The 8,043-nt window shown below is 41.0% G+C and overlaps 1 pseudogene; it reads left to right on the top strand.

Annotated features, from left to right (window-relative positions):
- Positions 1-752: 752 nt before the first annotated feature.
- The window catches only part of LOC115141700 (alpha-2-macroglobulin-like), a 29,328-nt pseudogene continuing 22,037 nt past the window's right edge, over positions 753-8,043 (top strand).

Raw genomic sequence — 8,043 nt, 5'->3', positions numbered from 1 at the left:
GTTTATTGCTGCGAAAGGAGGGTCAACCAGTTTTTAAATCCAAGGATTCACATACTTTTCCCACCCTAAACTGTGAATGTTTACACGGTGTGTTCAATAAAGACATGAAAACGTATAGTTGTTTGTGTGTTGTTAGTTTAAAAAGACTGTCTGTCTAGTGTTGTGACTTAGATGAAGATCAGATCAAATTGTATGACCGATTTATGCAGAAATACAGGTAATTCCAAAGGGTTCACATACTTGTTCTTGCCACTGTAGCACAATTTTTGTAATATTTATTTATATTATTTTTATTTATAGTTTTTTTTGCTCATCTTTAACAAGGGATCCAATACTTTTTGAACCCACTGTATATTATAAAGGGGCGGCAGGTAGCCTAGTAGATAGAGCGTTGGGTCAGTAACCGAAAGGTAGCAGGATTGAATCCCCGAGCTGATAAGGTACAAATCTGTCATTCTTCCCCTGAACAAGGCAGTTAAACCACTGTTCCCTGGTAGGCCATCATTGTAAATAAGATGTTCTCAACTGACTTGCCAAGTTAAATATATATATATTTTTAATATGGACAAAGTAAAAAACAGGCATTGCATGCAAACTATTGAGATGTAATCAGGTCATAGTGCAAGCCAATGTCCTGCACTGTACTGTATGTATATTGATGTGTAGTCTCCATACCAGAGAATCTGCCAATCACTGAAAATCACTGTTGTTGACACAAATTGGTCAAACATTCACAAGGCTTTAACTTCAATCATTCAACCTGGCTACACCAGTTCCCCTGCTTGTACTCTACACAGTGCAGTAGGGAAGTCTTGCCAGGAGGAATACTGGGACATAGGCTGACTTGGTGTTTTTTATTTCTCTCATTGAGTCATGGTTCCTTCTGGGCTTCACGTTTGTAGATGGATATTCTTTGCCTGCTTTCACTGGCTTTGTTTCTGTCAAGAAACTCCAAGACCGTAAGTAAATCTGCACAGTCAGTTAGAATTTAGTCATCAGATGTGGCGTCTCGTCCTGAGCAAATTTAGAACTGTTTTTCATCTACACTTTCTGCAGATATTTGTTCTGTGTATTTCACCTATAAGTATAGGCTTTTTAAAAAGGAATCTTTATTTTTTTATCTTAATTATTATTATTATTATTATTATTTGTCCCACCCCTCCTCTTTGGAGGACAAAATAAACGTTTTTATTTTGTTGTTACATGGAACATTGCAGGAAATGCAGACGAGCATTGTGTTTGACATAAATTAATTCAAAACCTGCACTAACACAGTATTGCACTTTTCATGCAACCTGTAGCCTACTTTTGTCCAGATAATTGCGGAATCACATATCAAGCAACATTATGGACATACCATTCAAATCGTGTTGCTGCAGGATTATTTTGCTATAACAATACTTGTTTTAGAGGTGCACTCTCATTTTGTACTGATTTTCCTGTATGTTTGCTGTTGTGCATGCATATGTTCTCTCTAGGGTTTACATGGTAGCCATTCCTGCAGTGATCCAGGCAGGCTCAGAGGCCAAGCTTTGTGCCAGTCTTCTGCAGCCCAACGAGACCCTGGTCATGACCATATCTCTGATTGTTGATGAGCAGAGCAAAATTCTTCTCCAAGAGAGTTCTGACCAAGAGTTTCACCGCTGCTTCCAGTTTCAGGTCAGCCAGCACTGGTCGACATCCAGAACCATTCCAATAAGAGTATATAGTACTTCTTAGCTTTGTGATGCATCTCTTCATTTTAGTGCAATGCTCTCTTATTTGATGGGAAATGTCAATGTGGTGGCTTTTCTGGAATTCTGGCTGAAATTTGACATTAAAAAGATGACATTAAGTACTAAAGAAAAATAATTTTTAAAACACACTGATGAAAGGAGAAGTGATTGAATCTTCACAACCTTGACATTGTTGCAGCACGTTCTTACCAACTAAGCCACACTGGATGATATGTTATTGTTTCATTGTCTCACTGACAGGCCCCTCAGGTGGAGAGTGACGAAGTGCAAAACTTTAAGGTGGAGGTTCGAGGTGAAACGTTTCTATCGACAGAGGAGAGAAAGGTCATGATCAAACCCTACAGTCCGATGACATTCATCCAAACGGATAAACCAATCTACAACCCAGGACAAACAGGTAATTTTACACAGAGCCAGTGACCTACACAATTAGTCTCCTCGCTAAGAAACAGGACAATTAAGTGGGAGCATGTTTCTATGATGGTTTGCTCTGTCATCCCAGAGACACTTGAAACAGCACCATCAGGTGCAGATAAAGAACAAATCCACTGTGGGTTCACTCAGAATATGTACACTGGCATTTGAGCCAACATATCACATGTTACAAAACTGTTCTTCTCCTGGACATTATCCGTTGATTCCAATTGACTCATTCATCACTCCTACTCTCCCCTGTAACTATTCCCCAGGTCGTTGCGGTAAATGAGAATGTGTTCTCAGTCAACTTATATTGATAGTGTAAATATTTTCAGCGAACTCAGTGCAGTTTTACTTTAACTGCAATTGATTGAATTGGGGCCTTAGTACCAACAGTGTAAAATACTATCCAGAGTAGCTGTCAAAGTTTGTCTTGCAAAATTCTGGTAACTTTCCCAAAAATCCCAGGTTTTACAGAAATCATGGTTGAAAGATTCCTGGAATCTGGGAATCCTTCAACAGGGATTTCTGGAGAATCTGGGAAATTTAGCTAAATTATGCTTCTAAATTTCTCATTGAGTGCTTGTCTTTGTCTTTTCATTGTCTTTTTACAGTGCAGTTTAGAGTGATCACCTTGGATACCAATTTTAGCCCTGTCAATCAGCTGGTGAGTCTTGAAAATGATTGAATATTGAAAACAATGACATCTATTTCATCTTCATTTAGATCAGTATCTCAACCACTTAAAAAAAAGACAAATACAGAAGAATCTCAAGGATTGCTTCACATTACTGTCTGATAGATGTAGCAATCAGGTATTATGTAACACTATTTACATTTACATTTAAGTCATTTAGCAGACGCTCTTATCCAGAGCGACTTACAAATTGGTGCATTCACCTTATGACATCCAGTGGAACAGCCACTTTACAATAGTGCATCTAAATCTTTTAAGGGGGGTGAGAAGGATTACTTTATCCTATCCTAGGTATTCCTTAAAGAGGTGGGGTTTCAGGTGTCTCCGGAAGGTGGTGATTGACTCCGCTGTCCTGGCGTCGTGAGGGAGTTTGTTCCACCATTGGGGGGCCAGAGCAGCGAACAGTTTTCACTGGGCTGAGCGGGAACTGTACTTCCTCAGTGGTAGGGAGGCGAGCAGGCCAGAGGTGGATGAACGCAGTGCCCTTGTTTGGGTGTAGGGCCTGATCAGAGCCTGGAGGTACTGAGGTGCCGTTCCCCTCACAGCTCCGTAGGCAAGCACCATGGTCTTGTAGCGGATGCGAGCTTCAACTGGAAGCCAGTGGAGAGAGCGGAGGAGCGGGGTGACGTGAGAGAACTTGGGAAGGTTGAACACCAGACGGGCTGCGGCGTTCTGGATGAGTTGTAGGGGTTTAATGGCACAGGCAGGGAGCCCTATGTACGACATTGTCCAACCAACTCAACTCTGCGGCCTTGTGGTTAGTGTCCTCCTTGAGAATGGAAGATTTAGGGTGTCGAGCCTTACCAAAGAACGGGATCAGATGCCTCTCTACTTGGCACTGAACATTAAGGAGATGGATTGAGGTTAATGCCCAGCAATAGACTAGCATCCTGTCCAGGCTCCTTCACTCTACAGAAACAGGACATAGGCTCCTGCCTTATGGACAGGGACAAGGCTTATGATGGACAATATACTGTAAATGGTTATTTTAATTCAGTAATCAACTAGCCACAACATGTTATACACATCTCATTAGTACTCCATGAACAATAAGACTTTGGAAATGGGAAATGTTTTGAACAACTATGGGGCAAATTCCAAATCTTTAGGCCATGTCTGTTTGATAAGGCTACACAAACATTTGAGACCCATAGCACTCAGTGCAAAGGTTCTGCAGAAGTTCTCTAAATAAACCTGTGTGTGTGTATTTTAGGTTCCTCAAACATTCACCACAGGACATGTGATTTTCAATTAATTTACTGTAGGTCAGATTGGAATGTATGGGATTTTTTTCCTGAGATTGAATTAATCTACTGAATTTATTTTAAAGTCCCAGTGCAAATACTACTTGTGATATTTAGTTGAGGAGACAAACCCAAGCACCTGCCTAATTCCTATAGTTGCACACAGCTTTGCTCCTAAGTTCATTTTGGGGGAATTTTAGTTATTCATAAAACATTAACCAACCTTTTGTCTTTGCCCTTCACAGTACAATGTTGTGGAACTTGAGGTAAGACCCTTATTAGTCTGTCAAAAATACTACAACATGATAAGACGATGACTCCACCAGCTAGGTAGGTCATCATTCATTTCCACATGGCAGTTACCAGAAGACTCCATATCAGCTTTATGTGAACACATCTGGGCCACCTTCAGTAAGCAAACTTCAGAACATTGCAGATAGAAATGTCATGAATAGAACTGACGTGACTCCTTATTCTACATGTCAGACAGGCATGTTTGGCTTACATAACATGTTTGTATCTGAACGTTCCACAGTCTTGTGCCCTGCTAAATGTGTCCTTTGTTCTATGAATAAACAGGATATTCATCAGAACAGGATTGGACAGTGGGTCAATACATCATCTAGCGGCAACATTCTGCAGCTTTCTCACCCCCTGAACTCTGAAGCACCCGTAGGATCCTATGCTATTGTAGTGTGGATTGGTGATAAGAAAATATACCATCACTTCAAGGTAGAAAAATATGGTAAGTTGAGCTTCTTTATTTACCTTTCATGCTCGGTAATATTATGGATCTGGCAGATGAATCATTAAATCACAATCCAGGAACATTCATGAGTTAACTGCTGTTCTATTATATCTAGTTTTGCCAAAGTTTGAGATCAAAATGAACCTCACCGATGAGATCAGCATTGTTCAAGAGGAGTATAAAGTAGAAGTGTGTGCAACGTGAGTCTACACTATCGCCGTTTTGCAATGCACTGTTGTTATGTGTAACTCCACTAATGTCACTGTCTAATTAATCGCATTGCGCAAATGCAGACTTTGAGTCAAATACTAATTTAACTATTTTAATTACTTTTGCATACATCTTAAACTAAGTATTTACTGAGTGGCGCAGTGGTCTAAGCCACTGCATGTCAGTGCAAGAGGTGTCACTGCTGTACCTGGTTCAAATCCAGATTGCATCACATCTGGTCCCATAACATGGTGCACATTTGGTCAGGGTAGGCAGTCATTGTAAATAACAATTTGTTCTTAACTGACTTGCCTAGTTGAATAAATAAATACTTTTTAAAAATACAAGTAATTCAGTATTGGAATGTATTTGGAAATCCAAATATTTTAATACTCCATACATTTCAACCCATGTCTGTTTGGTCCTAGGGGTATTTGAAATAATGTATTTGGAAACAAATACTTAAATATGCATGTATTTGGGCCTCTTGGTGGTCTAGAGCACTGCACTGCAGCGCTAGCTGTGCCACCAGAGACTCTGGGTTCGCGCCCAGGCTCTGTCGCAACCGGCAGCGACCGGGAGGTCCGTGGGGCGACGCACAATTGGCATAGCGTCGTCCGGGTTAGGGAGGGTTTGGCCGGTAGGGATATCCTTGTTTTGTCGCGCTCCAGCGACTCCTGTGGCTGGCGGGCCGGGCGCAGTGCACGCTAACCAAGGCTGCCAGGTGCACGGTGTTTCCTCCGACACATTGGTGCGGCTGGCTTCCTGGTTGGATGAGCGCTGTGTTAAGAAGCAGTGCGGCTTGGTTGGGTTGTGTTTCAGAGGACGCATGACTTTCGGCCTTCATCTCTCCCGAGCCCTTACGGGAGTTGTAGCGATGAGACAAGATAGTAACTACTAACAATTGGATACCACGAAATTGGGGAGAAAAAGGGATAATATTTTAAAAATAAACTATAAATATGCACGTATTTGAACCCAGATCTGTGCTAATGACAAAAACTAAATGAAGACCTACAATGCTACTACTGCTCAAAGTTATAAATTGCTTCTAATAATTTAAAAGTTTGAGACAGTGGCATTTACATGAACAGCTGGGCCTTTAGTCATAAAGCATCTCAGAGTAGGATTGCTGATCTAGGATCAGGTCTCCCCCTATACATGTGACACAAACGATTACACTTATCCTAGATCAACACTCATACACTGAGGCTTTATCAATACAGGTCTAGATGCATTGACAATGTTGAAAACACTTGACTTAAAGAAAACCTGCAGGTATAATGCATTTGAACTTGTTGTAAGCAGCATGTATGAGCCTTTGTTATGTCTCATATGAGGTTTATAATATACTATGTCTCTCTAAGTAGGAAATCTATGATGTTTTTGATGCTTTTCATTATGAAATCAAATCAGATACACGTATGGACAGCCTGTACCTGGAAAAGCAGAGATAGAGTTGTGCCGACCTTTAAGGAACGATGTATTGATATCAATGAGATTTGATGTGGAAACTCAACAAGGAGTTCCTGATTATACAGCCCCCTGCCACAAAGAGTCAATAGAGGTCTGTATGCTTTCCTGAAGAAACTATCATCAGTATAATTGTCTTTACCAACATATTACATTTGAATGTGATGTGGTTAAATCAGTTCTTAATGTCTGTGGTTTTGCTTGCTTTTCCCAGATGGACCAAACTGGCTGTGCTTCTCATGTCTTCAACATGTCCATTTTCACAAAGAATGCTGGAGAGAAAATTCTCATAGACAGGTTTAGTTTTAATGCAAAAGTAGAGGAGGAGGGGACAGGCAAGTCATTTATCACAAGAATTTGGAGTTGGGAAAAGTGATGACAACATTTGCCTGCAATCAAATGAAAACACATTTTTTAAATTGAGAGTGAAAGGCATGATGTCAATATGTGTAATTAGATTGTGGAGACCTGTGTTTGACCTTCGGTGCTACACCATAATGTTATTTACAGTGGGGCAAAAAAGTATTTAGTCAGCCACCAATTGTGCAAGAGATGAGAGAGGCCTGTAATTTTCATCATAGGTACACTTCAACTATGACAGACAAAATGAGAAAAAAAAATCCAGAAGTTTTTAATGAATTTATTTGCAAATTACGGTGAAAAATAAGTATTTGGTCACCTACAAACAAGCAAGATTTCTGGCTCTCACAGACCTGTGTACCTCTTCTTTAAGAGGCTCCTCTGTCCTCCACTCGTTACCTGTATTAATGGCACCTGTTTGAACTTGTTATCAGTATAAAAGACACCTGTCCACAACCTCAAACAGTCACACTCCAAACTCCACTATGACCAAGACCAAAGAGCTGTCAAAGGACACCAGAAACAAAATTGTAGAACTGCACCAGGCTGGGAAGACTGAATCTGCAATAGGTAAGCAGCTTGGTTTGAATAAATCAACTGTGGGAGCAATTATTAGGAAATGGAAGACATACAAGACCACTGATAATCTCCCTCGATCTGGGGCTTGACGCAAGATCTCACCCCGTGGGGTCAAAATGATCACAAGAACGGTGAGCAAAAATCTCAGAACCACACGGGGGGACCTAGTGAATGACCTGCAGAGAGCTGGGACCAAAGTAACAAAGCCTACCATCAGTAACATACTACGCCGCAAGGGACTCAAATCCTGCAGTGCCAGACGTGTCCCCCTGCTTAAGCCAGTACATGTCCAGGCCCGTCTGAAGTTTGCTAGAGAGCATTTGGATGATCCAGAAGAAGATTGGGAGAATGTCATATGGTCAGATGAAACCAAAATATATATTTTTGGTAAAAACTCAACTCGTCGTGTTTGGAGGACAAAGTATGCTGAGTTGCATCCAAAGAACACCATACCTACTGTGAAGCATGGGGGTGGAAACATCATGCTTTGGGGCTGTTTTTCTGCAAAGGGACCAGGACGACTGATCCGTGTAAAGGAAAGAATGAATGGGGCCATGTATCGTGAGATTTTGAGTGAAA

The sequence above is a fragment of the Oncorhynchus nerka genome, linkage group LG14 (genome assembly GCF_034236695.1).
Source record: "Oncorhynchus nerka isolate Pitt River linkage group LG14, Oner_Uvic_2.0, whole genome shotgun sequence".
NCBI classification, from domain to species: Eukaryota; Metazoa; Chordata; class Actinopteri; order Salmoniformes; family Salmonidae; genus Oncorhynchus; species Oncorhynchus nerka.
This window is presented reverse-complemented; position numbering and strand designations above follow the sequence as displayed.